This window comes from Mus caroli, chromosome 8, assembly GCF_900094665.2.
Source record: "Mus caroli chromosome 8, CAROLI_EIJ_v1.1, whole genome shotgun sequence".
Classification (NCBI taxonomy): Eukaryota; Metazoa; Chordata; class Mammalia; order Rodentia; family Muridae; genus Mus; species Mus caroli.
The window spans coordinates 99,203,341-99,227,419 of record NC_034577.1 but is presented as its reverse complement, the minus strand read 5'-3'; positions in this window follow the sequence as shown (position 1 = coordinate 99,227,419).

Sequence of the window (24,079 nt, the reverse complement as noted above, 5' to 3'; positions counted from 1 at the left end):
GTTTAATCTCTCCGTTCAAAACACCCACTGAATTGGACTTATCATGAAACAAATCTTTGGTCAAAATTAGTTTTTTTATAAAGTCGCTGACTTCGTACTGAAAGCCTGTAAAAAGCCATTTTTCCCCCTTAAAGCCAAGCACTCTATTCTTTTTCTTTTAATTCTACCATTACTTTTTTTTTATGTCATAAAATCTAAACAATTCATTCTCTACGCTCTCCTTTCTGGTTTTGTATATCTATATATCTATGGCTGTGTATTCACACAGCTTCAGAAGCTTAGACACAAAGGAAAATAATAATAAAAAAAAAAATACCCGAGGTCTGCCTTCATGGACATAAGCCTCAAAGATAAACAAGACATAAGAAATCACCTATTATTTTAATACAAATCAATCAAATTTTTTTTCAGTGATTAGCCTGGCAGCATCTCTTCAAGTTGGACAGCCTTTAGCAAATCAGCAAATGTTTGCAAATATGTACATGGACATGCAAAAAGTACAGCAAATCGGACTCTTAAGCTGTACTTCTCAAGTCTACAAAAGTGTTTTTCATATCAAACTTAAAATTCCTATGCCCTGCCTTAGCCTCAAAAGGAAATTCTGGTTAAAATGAAAAACCCCTGAAATGCAGGATGGATCACAGAGGTGCCTGCGGAAGGCGGACTGCGATTGTACTGCTCCATAATGCAATCTATTCCAGAATAATTTTTCTTTTTATTATTTCATTAAGTTGTATCTCACTAAAGTTCCTCTTAGGATCTCTCGGCAGCACCAAATTTTTCATTGAGAAAACGATAAATCACGGGCCTAAATTACAATTTAATTATAAACGCCTTTGCCTTCTAATGCTGCCTGGGACCTTTTACCCTGATCCATAATTCTAAAAAATGACCCCTGTCATAATTTCCTTCACTAGAATAATATGGAGAGATCTAATCCTGAATCCTGCTGTCTTATAATTTAATATAAGAGGTAATTATTATTCAAAAGATAATGTTGCAGATATTGAAAATATTCTGAAGTTGGAGTCTAAGCGGGGGTTGGGGGGAGAAAGGAAGCTTAGGTAGGTAGAGGCTTCTTATCACCTTGCCTATCAAGAGAAGTGAGGCGAAGACGCCAAAGGGTTTTTAATGAAACAATATTGCAATCCATATATGTTCTGCTGGTGTTTTGTACCGTGTGAAATGCATCTCTGTAGAATGAGGAAGAAACAGAATACCTTGTTTCCAAAATCAGGGAGGCAGAGAGTAACACTCCACCTAACAGCAACTTGTGTTGAGTTTAGACTGTGTTGGTGCTGTGGATGATAAAACCCCCGCCCTTTCTGTTCACATAGGTGAAGGGAAGATTGGCGGGGGAGTGGCGAAAGGCTGCAAAAGCAAAGGCAAATGAACGATGCAGGCTGGGCACCTAGGTCGCGACTTAGATGCTCAGATGTACCAAAGACAAGGAGCTCCCTGGGGCTGAGGTGTGAGCATATTTCACTGGCAGCATTGTTACAACCAGGAGGAGATGTCTGTACCTTAGGACTGCCTAGGAAGTGTCAAAACTATGATGAAGGGCAGAGCTGACTCCTTCCTTCCAGGACTTAAAAACAGAACAAAGTAGGCAAACAAACCAACCCCAGGCAAATCAAGAGCAAAGAGCAGATGACTGGGGGGCGGCAGGGGAGGCTGTCATGGTGCCCTTATACTTGGCCTCCAGCTCTTAAAGGCCAATAGGTGAGAATCCAAAAACGCCCTCGGTCTGAGTTTTCCCACCTGTACAAGCAGCTGCCCTTTCCAAGTGACAATAGAGCCAACAAGGGGAAGACAGAGCTGTGGGGATAGTCTTTGTAACCATGAGGCATGAAAAAAAAATGGGTGAGCACAAAATGTGGCCATGGGATCTTTGAGACAATATGACAGTGGAGAACTGAATGGAACGTTTATCACCCTTTCACCCAAAATGAGGACAAGACAGTTTCTTCTAAATGATAAATGCTCTTGAGACACTCGATCTAAAAACTGATGTCACTGTGCAAAATGGCACAAGATAGAGGTTCCTCCTTTGTCCCTTTTCTATCCAAATATCCAAGTTATGGCAAAATGAACCATCACAGCTAAAACCATGGGGAAGAGGGTGTGGAAGTACAAGATCACCCAGTAGAGGTGGTGACAGGCGGTATGGCAGACAAGGTAGGAAAGAGAGGAGGAAAGGACAAACAGAACACAGAAGAATGACTGTCACCTCGACCTCCTAACCTCAGATTCTTCAGAAAACCCCTCTGTGGCTCAATAGGCAAAATCAAACTCAAACGGTATGGGGAACACTGCTTTATGGCTTCTTTTGTTTTGTTTAGGTTTTGCCCTAGAAGCAGTTCATTTAAGATGCAATAAATTGGAAGGGTGCTTCCCCCCTCCCACCCTCCATCCCTCCATAAATCTCAGGATAGTGCAAATGAAGTAAGTCTCATTACAGACAGAAAGAAAGGGCCTCTCCAGGCAGGGACATCTCAGACTACCATTAAAGCAATCATTAAAAATAACAACCCACCTAAGGGGGGGGGGAGTCATTCTTTTCTCTCTCTCTCTCTCTCTCTCTCTCTCTCTCACACACACACACACACACACACACACACACACACACACACACANATATATATATATATATATATATATATATATATATATATATATCCAATAATTAAAAATAGGTTTTCTAGGTTCAAACAAGAATTGAAATCCAAAGTGCAAAAGAAAGCAGAAAAATTGATGTGGGGAGAGGAAGGGGCAGGTTTATAGGAACAGAGTCTGTAATTTCTTGCAGTGCCAGTGGAGGGAGAGAGCCATGAAACAGTACCCATAACGATCCAGCAATAAAGAAGTGTGCAGAGATCAGGAGACTGTACCTACCTGAGTCGTTTGAGGAGTGAGAAATATTTAGGAGTCCTGGGAGGTTCTCAGCAGACAACTGACAAGACTTGCCGATAACTAAACAGAAGTCCATTAAGGTAGACGCACAGGTGGAAGGAAAGAAAGCACAGACAGGCAATACAGGTTTAAGATCCACTAAAAAAGAATTGCCTCTGTGCGGTGTGTTTTTCAGGAGATCTCAGTTGTAATGATATGGGATGAGTTAAAAGTAGGGAAAGTAAAAGCCAGAGGGAAGGGAGCACGAGGTTGCCCTGTAAACCAGCCTGGTCACCCATATGGCTGTCTCTTCTCACGCCCAGCGATACTGGAACTTACTTTGTGGAATTAAGATCCTATGGTCAAGTGGGAGCCCAGCTAAACATGGGAAGTTTGGGTCCTAGCAGCTCTGACAAAGAATCAGAAATTATACAGTTTCAGATTATATAATTCTAGGTAGAAAAAATCAAGACTCTCTTCACTCGCAAGGAATAGGTTTCTATGTGAATATATATATATAGTGGTGTGGGCTTGTAGTCCCAGCACCAGGACATTAAGACTGGGACATCATAAGTTCTCAGCCAGTCTGGGCCATATATTGAGTTCAAGAAAATATATAGTAAGGCCTCATCTCTTCATCTTTAAAGTGTGTGTGCACACAAACACACACACACACACACATTGCGATATACCAATGAGTCAGAAAGCACATGCAGTCACTTGCTGACTTTCTCCTGGTATTTTAATGTTTCAGGGTTGGGAACCTCTAGGCCCTGAGATGGGTAGCCTCTGTCGTTCACCACGGGAAAGAATCAGGAAATAGTGGGCTGGAGAAGCAGCTAAAAAAGGAACATTTGTTGTTCTTGCAGAGACCAGAATTTAGTTCCTAGCACCCACACCAAGTGGCTCACAACCTCCTGTCATTCCCACTCCAGAGGATCCAGTGTCCCCTTTTGGCCTCTTTAGGCACCTCCACTCATCTGTGCACACACACACACACACATATACTACACACCACACACCACACACACACACATACACCACACACACACACACACACACACACAAACACACCACATACCACACACATACACTTGAAAACAAATCTCAGAAGTAGAAAACTGCTCGCAGAGCACTCTTTAAAAAAAATAAACTAAGTCTGGGGGTGCAGCTCAATCAGCAGCTCTTGCCTAGCATGCATGAGACCTGGGCTCCATCCCCAAAACCACACACACACACACACACACACACACACACACACACACACACACAAAGGCATACTGGTGTAGGCCTCTAATTCCATCAGTCAGGAAACAGAAGGATCAAGAATCCAAACTCATTCCCAGTGGCATAACAAATTTGAAGGCAGCCCAAGCTATGTGAGACTTTTCCTGGGGATTTTTTTTTTATTCAAAAGTGAATAAAATAATAAGAAATAAAGTGAAGCTGAAAGTCAGGTGTTCTAGGGTTGCAACAACAGTGCTTCCTAGACAGGAGATGCTGGCCAGCCAAGCCAGAGCGCCTGCCACCCACCAGGTTTAATATGCTTGTGGTTCTTGCCTTGTTATTTCTTCCTACCTCCGAGAAGGACCACTCCTGCTACTTGCCTTCCTTTCAGCTGACAAAGCTGAATTAATTCTAAGTCTTTTGTTTCAGGATTAACCTCAATGGTAAGGGAGCCAGCTAGAAAGAGAGATCCAGTTAACTTATTGCCTATGCTTTGTCTCACTGGATACACCTGGGGACCAGGAGAGCATGTCACCTCAGAGGCACCCCATTTGAGACGTGTGTGTGTGTGTGTGTGTGCACTTGGGCATCTATAGTGGTGGTAGTGGGTGGTGGTGTCTGGGGCTTGCTAATCTGGCAAGACTAGCTAGTATGCCATCAGATATATTCACCTGTTTCCTCCAGCCCAGGGATGCTGAAATCATAGCTGTGAGCCATCTCCCCCTTGTTTCAGTGTCAGTGCTGGGGACCAAACTCAGATCCTCATGAATGCACAGCAAGCACTTAAGCAACTGAGCCAGTCTCTCCAAGTCCAGATTCTGGTACACCAGCTCTGAGAGGAGGAGGTTAGCAGGGACATACTTAATGGCATTTGTCCACATCCGTGATCTACATACCCCCATCATGGCTGTCTTCCACAGTACTGAACACAAAGGACTTAGAAAGAGCATCCCAGCATAATTCAATGTGCCTATCTAACCAATAGACACAAGGCTCATGATCTCAAGACGAGAGCACAGAGAATAGCGAGATGTAGCAAAGTAACTAGGAAGTAGTCATCAATTACCTTTGCTTTTGGTATAATTTATTTAATTGTATGAAATTTAATTTTTTTAAATAACAGCTGTGTTTAACAACCAGAGCACAAAATCCCTGAAAGTTAAATCAGCTCTATAAGGCGGCACGAAATGGTTTTCTCAAACTCCCAGGACTACAAATTCTACTCAAGTCACAGATTGAAGGATCTTCCCAAAGGGAGTGGAGGGGACCTTTCTGATCTGGGGCCCAGGTGATAAAGTGAAACTCCAAGGCCAGAGGAAGTGTTCTAACAGGTGGATGCTGCATGTGTAGCCTGAAGCTGTGGTGTAGAGGTGAGAGGGACCAGAGAGCTCCCCTAGAAGTGCTATGCAAGGCCTGCTGTGTTTCCTGACAATTGAATCCACTCTGACTTGCAGTAAGGAGCATTGCTGCTTCTTAACCAGAAAGACTGAGTTTTTCACTAAGCATTCTGCTCCTCTCTGATTACCGGGATCTGAATACGCATTCGCTGAATCCGGCCTCACGCATTAAGACTGCATGCCGCCTAAATAACCCTATCCTTGATAACCCTACCGTTGGCCCCAGCTCCACTCCGAAATCCATTACACCTTCTGTCTTTCTATTTACGGAACTATTACTCTCCTGCCCAGCTTGCTCATCTCTTGCCGTCTGGAACGGTTATGGCACCTGCTGGCCTCTACCCCCAGCCTGGAGAAAGTTCTGTAGACTGTCTGCCAAATCTCATTCATGGCGTGATGCTCTGGACCAGCAGTTTTCAACCTTCTGAATGCTGTGACCCTTTAATTCCGTCCCTCAGGTTGTGGTGACCCACCACCGCAACCGTAAGATTACTTCATTGCTACTTCATTCATAACTATAATTTTGCTACTGTTATGAATCATAACATAAACATCTGATATGCAGGATATCTGCATCTGGGCTAACCCACATAACACATAACTCATCCATGTACTGCAGAACAGAGCTGGCCCCAAAGGAATATTTGAGGACTCCAGAGGGTGAGCTCAACCTCTCTCTGCTCTGACACCCTCCCTGCCGGTCCCCTTCACGACCTGGATGACATAATAAATGAAACTATGTGCGATTCCCTAACAATGTCTTATTTGAATTCCTCTGCACTTTTCCACCAAGTATCTTCTCCATTCTCCATGTCTCCATCCTCAGAAAGCAATCACAGTCCACCCTGTCAACGCACCCGCTTCTCACTGGAAACCCAGCTCCTTCCCATTCCACATGGTAGTGGCTCTCTCTCTCTCTCTCTCTCTCTCTCTCTCTCTCTCTCTCTCTCTCTCATTGGTTCACGGTGCTTCTGCCAACTAGTGCTTGAGTTTCTCCCTGTTCTCTTCTCCATTACTCTAACTCTCCTCCCCCCAGGTACCTGGCAGTGAAGTGTTGGACTTCAGTGCCTGCTGAATTAATGCGTAGCCCATATCGATCCAAATAAGACAATCCAGATTGGAAGTCCAAATCCTATTTGTGTTTCAGAACATGGTGGTTGAATTAGTCAGAGATAAAAAAAAACAACAACAACAACAACAACAACAAAAAAAACAACTTAATTCAACTCATCTGAATGGTCAGTTGACTTTAAAAAAAAAAAAAAACAAAAATGCTATCTGTCTATCTTTCTTCATAGTTGAGTCCCCCCCCCCTTGGGACTGAAGCTAATAACACACCAGTCAGAGTAACACCTGTGTGTGTGGAGCCAACTAAGTATGCCACCATCCTGTGCCCTGTCAGGATAGAAGCAGACAGACTGAGGAAATGGACTTTCAGGTGCTCGGTAGCTAAGTTCCAAGGTCAATCAACAAACAGATGCCTTAAAAATGGTGTCAAAATACATAGCTTTCCCCACTGCTTTTTCGAAGTACTTGAGACAAATATTCTAGGGATCTGTTCTGGCTCATGGTTTCAGAGGGTTCTGCCCAATACAACAATGAGCATTTTGATGAGCCACTGTTATGTTAGAAAGGAACTGGAAAAGGGGATACAGGAATGTAGGCCTCCACTGGCTCCCCCCCCCCTTTTCTATTTTCTATCCTACGGGTAGGTGTGTGGCCAGGGAGCCTCTCAGAAGAGCCACGTTACAGGTGGGAATCCCCTCCTCAGTTGGTCCTGCCTGGAAATGCTCTTATAGACACACCCCAGCAGTGTGCCTTATCATCTCTGAGGCAACTCTAAATTCAGTCAAGTGGATACAGATGACTTACTGAGCTATGGCATGACAAAGAGCAACCTGCAGTGACGTATAGACACCCACAGTGGTGACCTCTAAAGGAAGTGCAAGAACAGACAAAGCAAAACTGCATGCCCTTTATCATGGCATGCTGGCAAAAGAAAAAGCATGCCAGTAGGGAGAAATACCAAATTTGGAACAATATTAATTCTTGGGTCAGGTAAGGAAAGGGAAGAGAACAAGGCATGAAATCAAGGAGAAACCAACATAGATGGTTGCCTAACTTTCCCCCAGGACTGGGTATGGAACCTTTGGTCCTGTTCACATTGTGAGCATGCTCTGTCACAATGAATATCCCTACTCCTGTCTGCATTATATTGAAACAGGATATCACTAAGTTGACCAAACTGGCCTTGAACTTGCAATCCTCCTGCCTCACCCTCTTGAATGGCCTAAATTATAGGGCCATTCAAGCCTCATATTTGGGTGGTAAAGTCTAAAACAAACGTGAAAAAAAGTTTAGATTTGACAAATTTTGGTAGCTAGAGTAGATATTAATCTCTATGCTTTTTTGTATAGAAGAAATGCTTTTGACTGGGGAGGGACATGTATGACTATCTCGCAGAGATTTCCACATGGGTGTGCTTAAGAACTTTGACCTAACAAAGAGAGCCAAGTAGCACTGGGCGAAATGAGAAAAGGCAGGATTACTACCTAGACTCTTAAACTCTCTCCCATTTATCAATACATCTTTTTTGATTTTGTAATTTTACCAAGTTGATCAAAATCACCCATGTTTGGGTCTATGATTCAGTATCCGCCCTTGCTAAAATCACTCATGATCTCAATTGAAAATATGAAACTGCCTTAAAACAATAAAAACTCAACGAGCTGAAAGGCTGAACATAACAAACACCCAGTGATGGCTGGCACAAAGCATATGCTATTAAAGGGGGCCGATTACTCCTGCAGTAATCTCTGAGATCAAGGAGGGCGTGAGTCCTCAGACGACGCCCCATGGGAAACAAGCTCCCCGGGAATAGTCTTCTTCCTCTCTCTCACGTAGTGGGGACACTAACCAGCACGGCCTTCGGTCCTTTCATGCAATAAATGAGCACCCACAATCACCGCCGTCATCGTGTTCTTTCTAGAATTAAAACAGGTCGTACGCCTGAGAATCAAAAGCGCATTTCATAAAGGCACCCACCCTTCCGTCTGCCTTTCCCCAACGTGGGACTCTCATTGTAGAGAGACCTCGCCCCATCCCAGGGAAAGGAATACTACACAGAGGGATGGAGAAGGCGCACAATCGGTTTCACAGAGATCTCCCTAGTTTATTCCGAGAGGTCATGACCCTTCTTTTCTCCAATCAGGTTTCCCCATTACCATCTCTTCCATCTGATTTAGCATAATAACTCAGTTTTCCCTGGGTCTCCGAGTCTTCATTTCTGAACGCTGTCATTTCACATACAACTTTGATTAAATACACTGCCAAGGCTTTTTTTTTTTTTTTTCCCTTTGTTCGTCTGGCCATTGTTATTTGGGGTGGCAGCTGTGAGCCTTGGGATGGATGAGAGAAGGATGAGGTTTTTTTTTTTTTTCCTTCCTGTGACATCAAGGATTTAGTACACATTAATAATAATAATAGTAGTAGTAGCCGTAATAATAACAATAACAACAAAATACCAATAATCACAATGTGTCAAATGGGAACAAGAACAGGATCCTTTAAGAATTTAAGGACTTAAAAGAGACACCATTTCTTTTTTTCCTTCTCATTTCTCAACTTTACCTAACACCTATGAAAAGCTAATTTTCATCCCCAAATCTACCTTCTTTCCTGCTTATTTTTCACCCACAGCACTAACAGTTATAAAAATCAAAGTCTCAGCATCCCCATTACCTAGCTCACAGGTGAGGAAAAGGTTACAAATGCTTCAAGATTCACCCCACCCCCTCCCAAATAAAGTGACACTAAGCCGCAGAGCAGGTGACCTTAGAGGGACAGGGAAAGAGGTCCCTTGTTTTGTCTCCCTTCTCTGACAGAACTGGCTTTGCAGTAAGAGGCAGGCCTATGCCTGCCTCCCACTGCCTCCTGCCACAGGCTCAGGGTCTGCTCTGTCCTGTTGAGTAACTGGGTATCAAACAAGCGTAATTGACAGCTCCCCCCACCCCTGCCTCCCTCTCAGAACAGCAGTTCCCCAGGAGCCGCCTTGTACAACCTCAAACACTTTATTACTGGTCAATTTGGGTTTCCTGCCCACTTTAAGTGGCCGTGCTGAGGGTCTCCAACTCTCTCTAGCCCTCACTGATCAATATTAACAGTCACTTCTCTGCTACTCAGCAAGGCCAGGGACTGGCTGTAAATTACCACATTGCCGGCTCATTCTACTGAGAGAAATGTCGTCATTCAAAAGTTAGGGCTAATTGTGAACAGTGTCTCTTTTCCCACTTCTCAGGACCGCCATCAGAGATGGAACCAGAAGAGAATGCAAGGTTTGTCCACTTAGGGTATGTTTAACCTTAGCTGACTCCGCCCATCCCCACAGACACCTTCTCTGCCTGGTTATTTCTCTACTTCAGTCCAAACATTTCTAGTTCCCCAACACACAGAGACTAACCTCCAGAAAAGTCAGAAAAACTGTCATCCGGTAAGGATGCTAAAACCATGGGTTTATAGTCAATGAGTTGTATGTAAAATGAAACAAAGGGGTTGGGGGTCAGGATTCCGTTTTAACCAATTATTGGCTACAGCTTCCTTAGTAATCTTTGTTTATGAGGTAAAAGTCTAACAAGAAGCTAACGATGAGGGTTGTTTATAAGCAAATAAGCACACAGAGGCTCTCTGAATGCAAATCTTTGAACCTGGCAGGAAAAAAAAAAAGAAAGAAAGAAAGAAAGAAAGAAAGAAAGAAAGAAAGAAAGAAAGAAAGAAAGAAAGAAAGAGAAATCTGCTCCTGCAGGCAGCTGACTCTGTCTGTGGAAGGGGAAAAGAAAATAAGAAGAAAGCAAGACAGACACCAAGAGCGGACCTTCTGCAGTGAGGGTGACGAAACACTACTGAGGGGTCCTCCTGGAACGAGGCTGAGTGGAGAGACAGCCTGGACACCCATGCTGTGGCTCTCCATGTGGAAGAAAGACCAAAGTGCGTGCACGGTGGAGGGAGAGAGGGAGGCGAAATAACGGGGCTGATGGACAGGAATAATAATTATTTTCAGACCCAAGAGGGCCTTTCTCCTGCAAAGATGGATTAAGTGTGTCACCACGTCGGCTGGCTTGTTTTTCTGTTGCTGTGGTGTGCGCGGCCACAGGAAGCTCCCTCAAAAGAGCTGGTGCTGAGGCTGAAGTGAGAGCTAATGACACCTGTGTGTGGACGGGCTCTAGAGCAACTCAGGACTGCATCCTCCAGGAAGCCCTGGTCTCACACACATCCCGGGGAGAGACTGATTGACAGACACCTGTCAACCACTCAAAACCATCAAGATCTTAAAACGGAAGTTCTGCAGTCTCTCTCTCCATCCGTAGGCTCTGCTGTTGGAGGAGGAAAGGCAGAAGTGTGGTCAGGCCTGGTCTTGAAGCCTACAGATTCCCTGCGAGATACCCTGGGCATCCTCTTCTTCCTTCATCTGTGAGGCTAAGCTTAGGTGTCACTCCATGGTGTGGCTTTTAAACAACAGCTCTTGGGTACCCCCACTGATTATCAACCGCTAGGACCATGCTCAGTTTCCAGGCAACCCTCAAAGCCCCTCTACTTCCTTGGGAAACAAAGGCCAACTTCCTGTGGGCCTCTTCCTTAGAAGGTCATCAGTAAATATTCCAAACCCAAACCCAGGCCACTGAAGACTCTGTTCCACCCTGCGCCTTCTGCCCGAGTTGTACTGGAAAATCACCTCCATGGTGGCTTTCTTTGTGTCTTCACATACATTATGAGCCCTCTGTGACTTAATCTGGGGAACCTGCCTATGTCTTATTAACTACTCTGTGCCCACTAGAGGCTTCTTTGAGTGAGGAAATCCTGTGGTCAGATTAGAAGGGGTGGCTGGTTACTCGTGGACAGTTGTCCCAATTTAAGGGTCTGTCCCCTGCTCTAGAAACATTCTCCTTATGGAAGAGAAACAGAGCAAGCCACAGCTTAGAATCAGAGTACATACTCTTCCTTCTTAGCTTTATCTCCCCCTGGGATTTTTTTTTCCTCCTTTGTTCCACCCTAGAAGGGCAAGATGAGCTATCTGGGACTCTTCCAGACCATCCTATAAAACACAGCTCAGTTCATAGCCCTGTTCTGGGCAGCAGGGCACCACTAGTAGCCGTCAGGGCTGTTTCTGTTGCTTATGGTACTGCCTAGGGTTATTCCCCACCAACAGGGGCTCATCAGATGTTCAGATCCCCTGGACTGTACTTATCTGCAAGGACTGGCCCACCAGCCTGGTGACGGGCTAATCTCCAGGCTCAGGGCCCCGAATGAGAATTAGACACCAGCCACCCCATGCACTCTTTTGTTTAGGGGAGAGAGAGAGAGAGAGAGAGAGAGAGAGAGAGAGAGAGAGAGAGAGAGAGAGAGAGAGAAAATCCTCGATCATTTAGTACAAGTCATTTTACATGCTGGGATAATGAAGTATAAAAATGCCTTCAAAGAACTGATTTCCTACTTCTAAGTCACTGCCAGCCACACTCTTTGTGAGGCCTCTCTGGAACATGCATTTCCGTCCCACTCAAACAAAAGAGCTACGAATTCATTAAACTCTTTAATTATGCCTTCTTATTTTTTCTCTGTTAGCAAGTGCTACCAGCACAAAGTAAATAAAGCCACCGTGGTCTCTCCCCTCTGCAGACACTAACTGTTTTTATTCTTTATTCCGTTTACAGTATAAAGGGGCTATTTTCCCCCTCCCTTCTCCTATTCTTGGCCAGTTTCCTAGGACGAGCCCTGCAAAGAGAAGTGCCTAACTATGTATGCAGAGTCTGAAGCCAGTAAAGGAGCGTTGGGCATTGCAAGCACATACCCTAGCCAGCTTTCAAAGTACCCGCAGCCCACAGCAGCCAAACAGGACTTTACAGCCAGGCGCGGAAAAGATATTAGCTTTTTTTTTTTTTTTATACTCTAGTAAATTTGCTTTTTACATCTATTTCTTTTCAGAAGGGCTTGTTATTGAGCTGACTGTCCACAAATTCCATTGATCTCAGGCTGTGACTCAATCCATATGCTCGCGCTTTGACACCGGCACAGCAAGCGAGCCGTACAAATCCTGTTCAGGCTACAAACTTATTGATTTTATAGATTTCCCCCAAAGTTGTGATAATGATATATCATTGTTAAATTTGGTAGAACAAACTGCTTTCCCAATCTGTCAATGCGAGCATGAAAACCAATTCACAGCCTTGTTTAGAAGGCTTTCGCATCCAAGAATAAGTACAGTCAGAGGAAGCAGATCACCGATACCCAGCGGCTGGCACCAGCGTGATGTATGATACCTTCCTCGCTGCCCTTTTCTGACCCACAGCACACTGGGCTGCCAGACTTGTACTCAGTGGCTACAATTATCCACAGCGATTCCTCCCCGGGATGTGCAGTATTAATTATTAACTATCGGGAGCAAGCTGCTTGGGTGACCCACATCGGTAGGTTTTAAAAGACAATTTTGGTAATTTTAATATGGGATGCGGATGCACTTGGATAGATTAGCATCCTGGAATTATTGACTCTAGTGGGTCAATTTCTTTATCCCTCTGCCTTTGCTTTCTCACGCTCCGTCTTTAAGAAGGATGGCAGCTGCATCCAGCAGGGGGCAGACATCAGTCATTTCCCTTGGAAAGGGCTCACCTTCCCATCCTGCCAAAGCCTGGGTTAGAAGACTCCACCTCCCTCAACCCTATCATCTCCTTTCCTATCAGAGGATGGCTATACCTTGGAGTCTGAGTGGCTTGGTAGGATTGCATGGACCCTGTTTGCCCCAAGGTATTTCTAAATGCGCACCCTCTAATATCTCAACCTTCCCAACTACCCTCTAAAACACAAGGTCTTCCCATTCATCTTCCAGCTTCTCTCTGGTTCTTTAATGCATCAAAGTATCTATTTAAGCCATCTCTACATGCACACTAACATCTCTTCCTCTACTTCCTGATTGCCCAGAATGTATTTTCAACCAGGACTGTGTGATCACCTTGGGTCAGAAGGAAGGGCAATGTACTGACTGTAGATGCCTTCTGAAGCCTGCTCCTATCTCTTCTATAACTTGACTGTCCAGTCTCTCTTCCTTCCCATGTGTTATCACCCAACTTTGGCTGCCTTTTAGTCCCTCATTCAGAAGTGCACGCCGATCCTCACAATGGCTAACCCTTTACTCTGTTAATTCGGAGAATTTAACAAAACAAATGAAGACCTAGCAAGAAAGCTCATTTCTTCAGCTAAAAATCTAGATCTTGATGAGAATCTTGTATTGCCTTGTTTTTCTTTGCTTGCTCCATTTTGCTTCATTTAAAGGGGTCATGTGTAGCTCAGGCTAGCTCAGACTCATTCTATGGCCGAGGATGTAAATCATTGATCGTTTCGTAAGCTACCTTCTCAGTGCTGGGACTAGAGGTATATCCCGCCACACCCAGCTTCCATTGCCCACGAAAGGAGTTTTCTGTCTTCTCTCTATCTCTGCCAGTTCTATTCTTCGGGCATGCCTGAAGTTGAAGCCCTTCCTCCTTTGAGAATACCATGCCAACCCTTAATCTCCCTGCTGGATCCAAGCAGGACGCCACGGGAAATGTGGCATTATCGCGCCATAGTACTTAGCTGAAATTTCAAACACTTGCCTCCTCATAAGTACTTATCTCTCCCTCTAACAACCTAACAGCTGAATTCCAACATGGGCTAATACCAATGTTTCTTTTATAACTCCATGTCTGGACAGCGACTTTAATAAATGGCTTCCTAATCCAGAATGTGGCCACAGTCAGACCCAGCCATTCCACTCAAGTATGCCCAGGGCTAACCTAGTTTCTGTTCATTAACACTTCTCCTTTATATCCATGCCATGTGCCTATGCTGACAATTTTCACACAACTTTTTTTTTTTTTTTACAGCCCGTGGGGGAGCCACAGTAGTCATCATTGTCCATATCACAAATAGGGACATGGAGGCAGGGATTTATTATGGGTCACAGAACACGCAGCACAACTGGTCTTTAAACCCCAGGTCTTCTGATCTCTATACTCAATAACTTTAGCAATGTTATATGCTGTGTCGTATATCTCCTCCGTTAAAACAGTCCCTGCTTATGAGGGAAGCTTGTGACACTTAGAAGTTCCCTCCTCAAGGTCATATGATCTCTGTATAAACTGCTGGGGAAGAGGAGACTTCCACAGAACCAGGCATCTCCAGGGATGCAGAAGCTAAGTTACCCAGGATGCTGTGCGTTAAGCCGTCCTATGCAGCCTTGCAAGTAGCGTCTCTTATCTGACCTCCTTGCTCTACCTGGATCAAAGAGACCTTTGCTCACATCTCCCAGGAACAGTCACATAGACTCAGTGCCCTCTATATCTTATTTATCCAACAATCTGCATAAAGCCCTTGTCTTCAATGTGTTCCCTTCCCCTAACCTGACACCTGGATTGAAGATGACGTTCACAGTATTACTTATCTGTGTCTATCAACGTGTGTGTCATGGCGGTAATTGGTTTTGAGGCTTTGCTTACTAGGAGAAAAATAGAGCAGCCGTCTGTAAGACACATCGCTGAAGGAGGGCCTCCAACTTCCCTGTAACGTGGCTATTGGGAGGGGGAGGGGTGAGAGACTAGGGAAGGTACAGAATCTAAAGATATTGTTGAGGTTTGGAACCTAAAGACAAGCACCGCCCAATCTACAAGATGGTTTACAGACATAGATCTGGTACAAAATTCCCATAGCGCTTACAGGAGTATTCAGAAATGCGCAAGTGCACCTAGTCTCTCTCCAGGAAATCAACAGTTAAATAACCTGGCTACTGGCCTAACCCATCCATTGCAACTTCCAAAAGGCTTCACTGGGGTGTCTAGACTCAGGTGCTCCCTCCTCCAAGGGACAGATAGAAACATATGCCTGTCTGAGGAAAGAAAGCAGACAATTAAAATTTCATGACAAAAAAAGTCCCCCACCCCGAATTCTTACTCTGACCACATACACACACGCTGGCAAAGCTAACTGCCCTCCTGTTCATAATTGCGCTGGTCCGAGTGTGCAGAGCCTTCACACAGAATGATGGCTTCCCCTGTCTCCTGCATTTGTTCGTCTCCTTTGGGAGGAGCAATTTACAGAAAGCATTATTGATTTTTGCCATAATAGGTACAGAGATGCCTCACCGTCCTCACTCAGCCGGCTCGCTCTCCGCATCACAACTGTCAGGCCAGTTTGTGAAGCTCCGTCATTATTTTTTTTTTCAAGGAAATCCATCACAAGATTGGGGGGGGGGAATGCAAGGAAAGCGATGAAAATAAAATTATTTTCACCTTGCCGTACGGAAGAATGTCCACGTCCTTCGCTGGAAATAGGTGCAGGCATCACAGAACCGCAGGAGGATAGGAGGAAAGGGGACTTTTGTAGACATCCAAGAAAAATTAACAAGAGACAGGGGTGGGTAGGGGGAGGTTGAGGAGAGGAAAAGCGGGTAGCGGCCTATTAGAAATATTCCTAATGCAGCTACTCTTGGACTAGGTCAGTCCTTCCTCCCCGGGGAGTGAAGCTCCTACAGACACTGTCCTTGCTGAAGAATAATTAGAAATTGAATTGTGTGTGTATTTGTATGTGTGTGTGCATCTATACATAGATACGCAGGTGTGTCTGTGCATATGTGTGTATATGCATGTATGGGTTGTGTGTATGCATGTGTATATGTGTGTGAGAGTGTTTGCATGTGTGTGTGTGCATGCATACATATGTATGCATGTGTGTCTGTGAACGTGTGTGTGCATGTGTGGCTTGTGTATATTCACATGTATTTGTATATGCATGTATGGCTTGTGTGCATGCCTCTGTGTATGTGTGTGTGTGTTATTTTCATTTTTGTACCCCAAGGAATCTGTCCTGAAATTCTTTTGTTCACAGACCACCCACCCTTCAGAGGCCACCAAACCCTACTGCACTTCATTCTTTTCTGCCGGAAGTTTCTTGTGGTTCCCTGCCCCAGCCCACTCTCTCCTCTGTGATCACTGGAGGCCGTACCACTTATAAAACTATCTGACTGAGCACACAAAACCCTCACCTCAAATATTCCTAACATAAAAAGGAGTCTCTTTAAAAAAAAAAATCATGTGGAAAAATAGCGGCGGCGGGAACTGCACTAAATGCATTGTAGAGACTTCAGCAAGCCTTTTTGGTATTCACCTCTTGTTCACGTTGGCACCACTGGTCACTGGCACGCTTTCCTTACAGGTTGTGGGGCTTCTGGGAAAGGTGAGAGCTTATCATCCATCATCCATGGTTCAGGACTTTCCTTTTGCCCCAATTCCTAATCAGAGCCAGATTTGAGGCTCGGAAGATTTAATCCAAGCACTGGCTCTGGGTCCCATTCCCAGTTGCTCAGTTCATTAACCATGAAAAGTAATAGCCGCTTAGGGTTTTTCGGAGACGCTGCTGTGCACAGACCACAGGGAAGGGTGCCGTTACCCTGTACTATGAAGACAGCCTGCCAGCCTCTGGCATCAGCAGTTCAAAGCCATTAAGACAGAGGATGACAAGTGTCTTGTTTAGGTCTACGGAGGTAATTCAGTAAAATACGAGCATGAGGATCTGAGTTCAATCCCTAAGAACCTATGTTTAAAACAAAAACAAAAACAAACACTAGCTCTGAGAAGGAAGAGGAGATAGCAGATTCCCAGGGCTACTACCAGCCAGCCTAGCCTATACTGCAAGCCTAGGCCCATCAGAGACACTGTCTCAAAAACCAAGTAGATGGTAGCTGAGAATTGCAGCTGCCTACAGCTGAGGTTATCCTGTAGCTTCCACATGCATGTGCGCACGTGCACATGCAAACACACACACACACACACACACACACACACACACACACACATACTGGACCAGTTTGCTTATAGGAAAAGGCAAGGACTTGGTGATGTTTTCTCTCGAGATTTTTTTTTTCAAGATCTTCGTTTTTATTTCTGTGTGTACTATGCACACATGGGGGTCTTCCACGTGTGTGCAAGTGATTGCAGGAGCCAGAAGAAGGTGTCAGAATCCCTGGAGCTAGAGTTAAAAGCAGTTGTGAGCCACCTGTTATGGGTCGTGGGCATCAAACGCAGGCCCTCTGCATGGACAGTAACCACTATAATCTCTGAGCCATCTCTCCAGCCCTGGGTGTTTTCTTGATGGGACATTTATTATAATATAAACACAACTCGTAATGTCTCATGTTTCCCCTCCCTTCACCCAGCTTCTCTACTACTGAACTTCAAGAAATCTGTTATTGGGAATAACACAATTATCTCTCCAACTCCTTCTCTATTCCTACTGGGTAAAAACACTTCCAAGTAGATAGGGTGTTGTGATATCGGGGTCCTGCTTAAATAGGCAGGCCTGTAAGAGCTCAGGCATTGTCCTTCTGCAGCCAGGTCATGAAGGAAATGGTATGGAAAGAACAAAAGCCATCCCCTCTTCACTAGATCCTACAGAAAGCATGTTAAGTGAGGAGGACAAGGGTAGGATTGGTTATGGGAAACCTGCACTTGTCACTGTGGGCGATTCTGTGCCATTCTCCACAATACGCCTGCCTGCAGCTCTTGGGATGGCAATGTGCACTGGATTTGAAAATGTTTATCAAATGACACGTGGAAGGATCATGGTCATTCTGCATGAGTATGCGGTCTGAGCCATCCTATAGAAGCTGGGGAGAGTCACGCCACCCAGAGGACGATCAACTGGATTAACTGGGAGGAAGAGAGGGAAGGTGGAGGGAGGGAGGGAGACTGACTGACTAATTGCAGATTCATATATATATATATATATATATATATATTGCCAAATTTTCAAAAGTAAGATGTGTAAACCCCTTAGTTTAGGCTGCTGTTTCCTCTCACATTGGCTCTGTCAAACTCTCTGCTTCTCCCACAGCCAGACATCCTTGAATGGTCACCGGTGGTGGATTATATGAGTCTCATAGGCATAGCCAGGAAAGCATAGCTATTGCTAGCCAACTCAATAAAAAATATTCCCTCCCAGACATACCCCTGGATCCCTAAATGGCAGTGCTATAAACACAGTCTCACAGTGATACCAGAAATGATGGATAATAACTTGACGAGATCTTGTGTGAGCCCAAATGTTACTGCATTAAGGATGCTACAGAGATTCTTTCGTGTAATTCTTATGACAATGTGTTTGCTGTTTCTCTCAGCATTGTCTCCTCAGTGTTATCTATAGCCGTGCCTAGGACAGGAAGCCATGTAATAAATGCCTATGCAATTGATGAGCAAACCAAAGAGTATCAAATACTAGTACTAAGGTAACATTCACAAAAAAAAAAACATATATATAACAGACTAATAAATACCAATTATCAATGAAGCATAAATAAGAATTGACAGATGGCATTTTCTGCCTCACACCTCCACAGCTTCTTTTTTTTCAGTGTGAGGGATTGAACCCAGGCACTCACATAGGCTAGGCAAGTGCTCTGCCAACTGAGCTACATCTCCAACCCCGTTTCACACCATATGACAACTTCTAGTAGAGAAAGAGTTATAGACAAGACACAGGCATTGTGAGCAAAGACAGTAAAAGCTTTGCTGAGGAACCCTATGCCCATGTTTGTCCATACTCTGGAGAATACTCATACCCCTTTCCATGAGCTGACCCTTGACCCTAAAGAACTGCATACAGAGACATGTACATGAGATCATTTCTATCACAATATCTGTTGAAAGGCGGGGCAATACTATATAGAATCTAAATGTCCATATCTGTGGATAACTATTAAATTCTGACATAAAATTTGGCCCTCTCACCTGATAAAATGTCACGTGACACTGTTAAATCAAGCAGCATTTAACGACACTGGAAGATACATGATAATTTTGAGTTAAATAAAACAGGCTGTAGGCTGTGGTCTCTGCTCTGTGTGACCCTGATGTCTGTATTGCATATCTGCTTTGAGAAACTCTAAAAGGGGTCACCTTGATAGGAGATGTGGTTTCTTTTCTCTGATACCCTATTAGTCTTCCAGACACTTTAGACTGAGCCATATTTACTAATATACTGAAAACATAGGAAAGCATATAGAACGTCTAAGGTAAGAGGTTCATTTTTATTCTGACCAAAGAACAGACCCGTAGTCCTTCCAAGTGAATAACCCTCGTGTCCTTTTTGGGAAAACAAGCCTGGCTTCATTCTCAGCCAGTGCAGTAACAGCCTGGGAGCCACGTATAATCCACAGATCCACGGTGTTTGGCCAGATGCTTTTTGTCAAATTTAAATTTCAATGGATCTGGGCAGAGTCTACTCATCCCAGTCCACAATGGCCCTCATTCCTCCATATTTTTTTTTTTTACCTAGTCCTTTCCAGGCTCTGTATCAGCTCTCGGCTTCCCAGTTCTTTCATCTGCTTGACGGCCATTTGTCTGTGCTAGTGAGCTAGATTCTTACTCTGTGCTAAACAGAATTTCTGACTGGAATGCACAGGCCTCAGAATGGAACTTCAGCCCTCTGAATACTAAAGTATTAGTATTTCCACTGTCTAACTGGTTGAGCAAACACAATACAGATCCAATAATTGAAATCAACAGATACTGAGCATTGAGTTCTGAGTCCCTGGATAACCATGGGACAGTAGCTGTAGGGACCCCCTTGTGATATCAGCACATAGGAAGCTCAAGGTCCCTCTGGAAGCTCAAGGTCCCTCTGGAAATGCCACCGCATTGCCATAAAACACATGCACAGCACCATATATGCTTTAAAACACTATTGTAAAATCGTGAGATTATAATGGGTTAACTTGATGGCTAGAGTTAACCATTGCTATTACTATACCATTAGCACATATGGGTTAACTCTATGGTCTAGCTATAAGCCAGTGTCTACAGCATCTCACCTAGTCCTTTCCTTGCTATCATCATTCTCTCAAACTCAATGGAGCCTCTACTAAGAAGCCAATTAATTAAAATTGTATTTAAAATGTTAAGCATTCATTTTATTTTTAATGATGTGTATTCGGGTTGGGGCGAGGCATATGTACCTGAGTGCAGGTACTCCTGGCAGCCAGAGGAACTCATGTGATTTCTTGAAGCTGGTGCTATGGAGAGCAGTGAGCTGACTGAGGTGGGTGCTGGGAAGCAAACTCAGGTCCTCTATAAAAGCACTCTCACTCTCATCCACTGAGCGATGTCTTCAGGTCCCGGTTGCAATTTTAAACAAGCCTAGAGCAACATCAAGAAGAATGGCAGAGGGTGGGGATACCTGATCCTTCCTGTATGGATGTACCATCTTATTTATAATTTCTTATTTTTTTTTCTAGCTGTTGATTGCACAAAGAAACTGTGGCCCAGAACTAAATTACTAAAGTTGAAAGAAATGTATCTTCAACATAATATAGAATATATGGAGCTGGTTTATCTGATATTAAGGCTGCCCAAATAAGTGTTCCTGGGTATAGGCAGTATCCAGAGAAGGTATTGCCAAGGTGGAAATTAATGGTAGTGAGTACTTTGGAATTTGGGGGCATGGTCCCATTTTGAGCCCATAGGAATAAGATCTCCCCCCACCTCCTTTGTGAGGTGTCATATATGACATATATGCTTTCTTTGTGGATGTGTTCTTTGTCCCTAAATATGCTTACAAGGAGGTATTAATATTCTTTAGTTTACTGCTATTGATCCATTCTTCATAAGAATAGCATTTCAACTCTTTAATCTGTTAATAACTAAAAAATATTAACTTTAGCATTGTGGATAATCTATCAGTAAAATATCTAGTTTGAACGACTCATTCATTTATTTGCTCATTTGGCAACAACTGAACACTGTCTATATATTTAGGGCTAGGCTAGGCACTGGGCCTATTCTCTACCCTCATGGAACTGAGATGCAATACCTAAGTGTTCAGTGGACAGAGATAATTGTTCAAAAGGTCAAGGAGGATAATGTGATATTCAATCAACACTCACCTTGGAGCATTGCTCGTGTGCAGTGTGAGGTTATGAAAAATACAGAGGGAATGAAACCAATTTTAACTACTTGAATTTAATTTCAAGCTATCTGGGACACCAACACTATTTTCCTAAAATTAACCTTGACTTTGTGAACCAAGAAATCCTCTCACACATGGCTCTGATTCTTAGGCAGCAAAATTAAAGCCCTTTCAAAGGCAGAAGTTCTTTTCTTCCTCATCTCCCATTCATAGAAGATAGCTCAAACTACAGTAGACAGGCCACTCTGGGAAATACAATGGCATGAAAATTAGATATGCCCAAATCTCCAGGAAAAAAAAAAGATACACGTTTTTGTAAGGAAGAACTAAACTGTAAAGGTGATCTATATGGTGAGAAGATTCTGAATGGGGGTCTAAGCCACGGCCCGTTTAATGAAATTGCCTCCTTTAATCTGGATAAGAGGAGCACATGAGGAAGATTTACCACGTTCCTGCCCATGCTGAATCTCTCACAGAGAGAATCTAAATCTCTCTGTGAAAGGTGTATGCACACACACACACACACACACACACACCACCTATTAAAACAGTACAGTACAACACAACCAACAACCAGCTCTTAAGAGAGTGGTTCAGCTCTTAAGAGAGTGGTTCATCTCCCCCCCACATCTCTTCCCAAGAAGAATATTTAAGTCAGATGATCCATTCCAAGCTCTACTCTTACATCTCCCACTGTTTCAGCTTTGAATCCATCCTTCCTGGTCTATGAGGCTTCCTCAGACATGCATGGTCTTAAAGCTGACGTGGTGAATGGGACACAGTGCAGATGGGTTTTCTTCTATTGATGGGACCAGATTTTGCCATCCTTTTTACCAGAATGGCTCATTAGGCAAATTATCTACTAATAGTCACTATGACAAATGAACAGTTTGGTCAAGGAATTCTCTTCCATTGATGGTTCCATGACCGCTTCTCAAATGATTTATACTGTGAATACAGGTGAACAGCAATTGTGTTTAGGCAAAGGAATTTTTGTGGCAGATTATGAGAATCCAGGCAAGGATAAGCAAACTCAAATACATAGATAATGGCTTCTCTAGCTACAATGACATTGACACTAATGTTCAGAAAATTCAAAATGAGAATAAGTATTTAACCATAAACATTAAGTTGTGTCACAAAATGTAATGTTAGCTATTTAAACGTGTTCTTGGAGATGATTCAGGAAAGAAAACATGCATAATACATTATTAAAGTATAAAAAAAAATAACACATTATGAAGAATTACAGGTAGCAGGGCACAAACACATATATATCTAGAACAAAGACGAGAAGTTCACACACCTAAAGGGTTTCAGGGGCCACTCCCTAGAAGCAAAGCTGAGGCAACATTTATTTGTTCTTTCTTTCCTTTTCTCTTCTTTCCTTTTCTCTTCTCTTCTTTTCTTTTTTTTCTTTTTTGCTTATATTACATGTGTAATTTGAAAAGTCTTCTTTCTCTCATATGTAAAATAAATAGTGACAGACCCCAATTAATAAGTTAATGAGTTCAGTGGCCCATGACATAGTTTCTTTAAATGTAAGATGAGCTGGTTGAATCTAGTGGTCTTTAAGGCAAGAAGCTAGAGGCAGAGGGATATGAAGATGACAAAACCCAGGTATATCTTAGCTGTTTCAGTGCCGCAGAACCACAAACAGACACCAATAGGCAAAGTCAGTCCGAAAGCGGCGTTCAGTTCACTATTAGTTTGGGATATTATACACCCTAGGGAATGAGAAAAGAAGGATTTGATATTTTTCTATGCATCATAAGGGGCTGTCCCTAAGTCTGAAATTATTTCTTTCCTATTCTTTGTGGGAAGAGACTCCCAGTAGATGGGGAATATCCAAATGTTCTGTGTTTTATGAAAACCATTGGCAAATAGTGACTTTGTCATTTTAATACCCTCATGCGACAAAATTAAGTTCCAAGTTCTAATTTTTTTTCTTAATTTAAATTTTATTTCTATTGATGTGCACTGTTGGTGTGTGCATATGGGTGTGTTTGTGTACATGTGCAGGCAGGTGCCCAGAGGTCAGACGAGGGAGTCAGACACTGGAGCTGGACTTTCGGGTGGACCCAGTGTGGATACCAGAAACAGAAACCAAACCCTAGTCCTCTGCAAGAACAAATACTCTTAACTGAGGAGCTAGTAATATTCCAGCCCCTGTGTTCAAAATTTAAAACCCATTTCACTGTTTCCTATAAACCAACTCCTTTAGTTAGCCCCAGTAATTCAGACTTGATGATTTCCAAATCATGCATGATGAACATTTCTTTATAGTTATTTTATTACAACACAAACCCAAGGTTCTTGGGCAAAATATTGCCTGTAAATGAGTTGTTTGTGTTCACCATTGGGAGATATCTCTTTACAGGGTACATATCCCTATGAGTCGATGTGGTGCTAGATTGAAGACCCAATCATAGCGCCTGTGGTATCTACTTTGCCTCAATGGGCTAAATAGTTCATTTCAGCTTTTTTTGTTTGTTTGGTTGGTTGGTTGTTGTTTTGTTTTGTTTTGTTTTGTCTAGTTTGGTTCAGCACTTCAATATGCCATCTTGGGAGAAGGGGACATACTA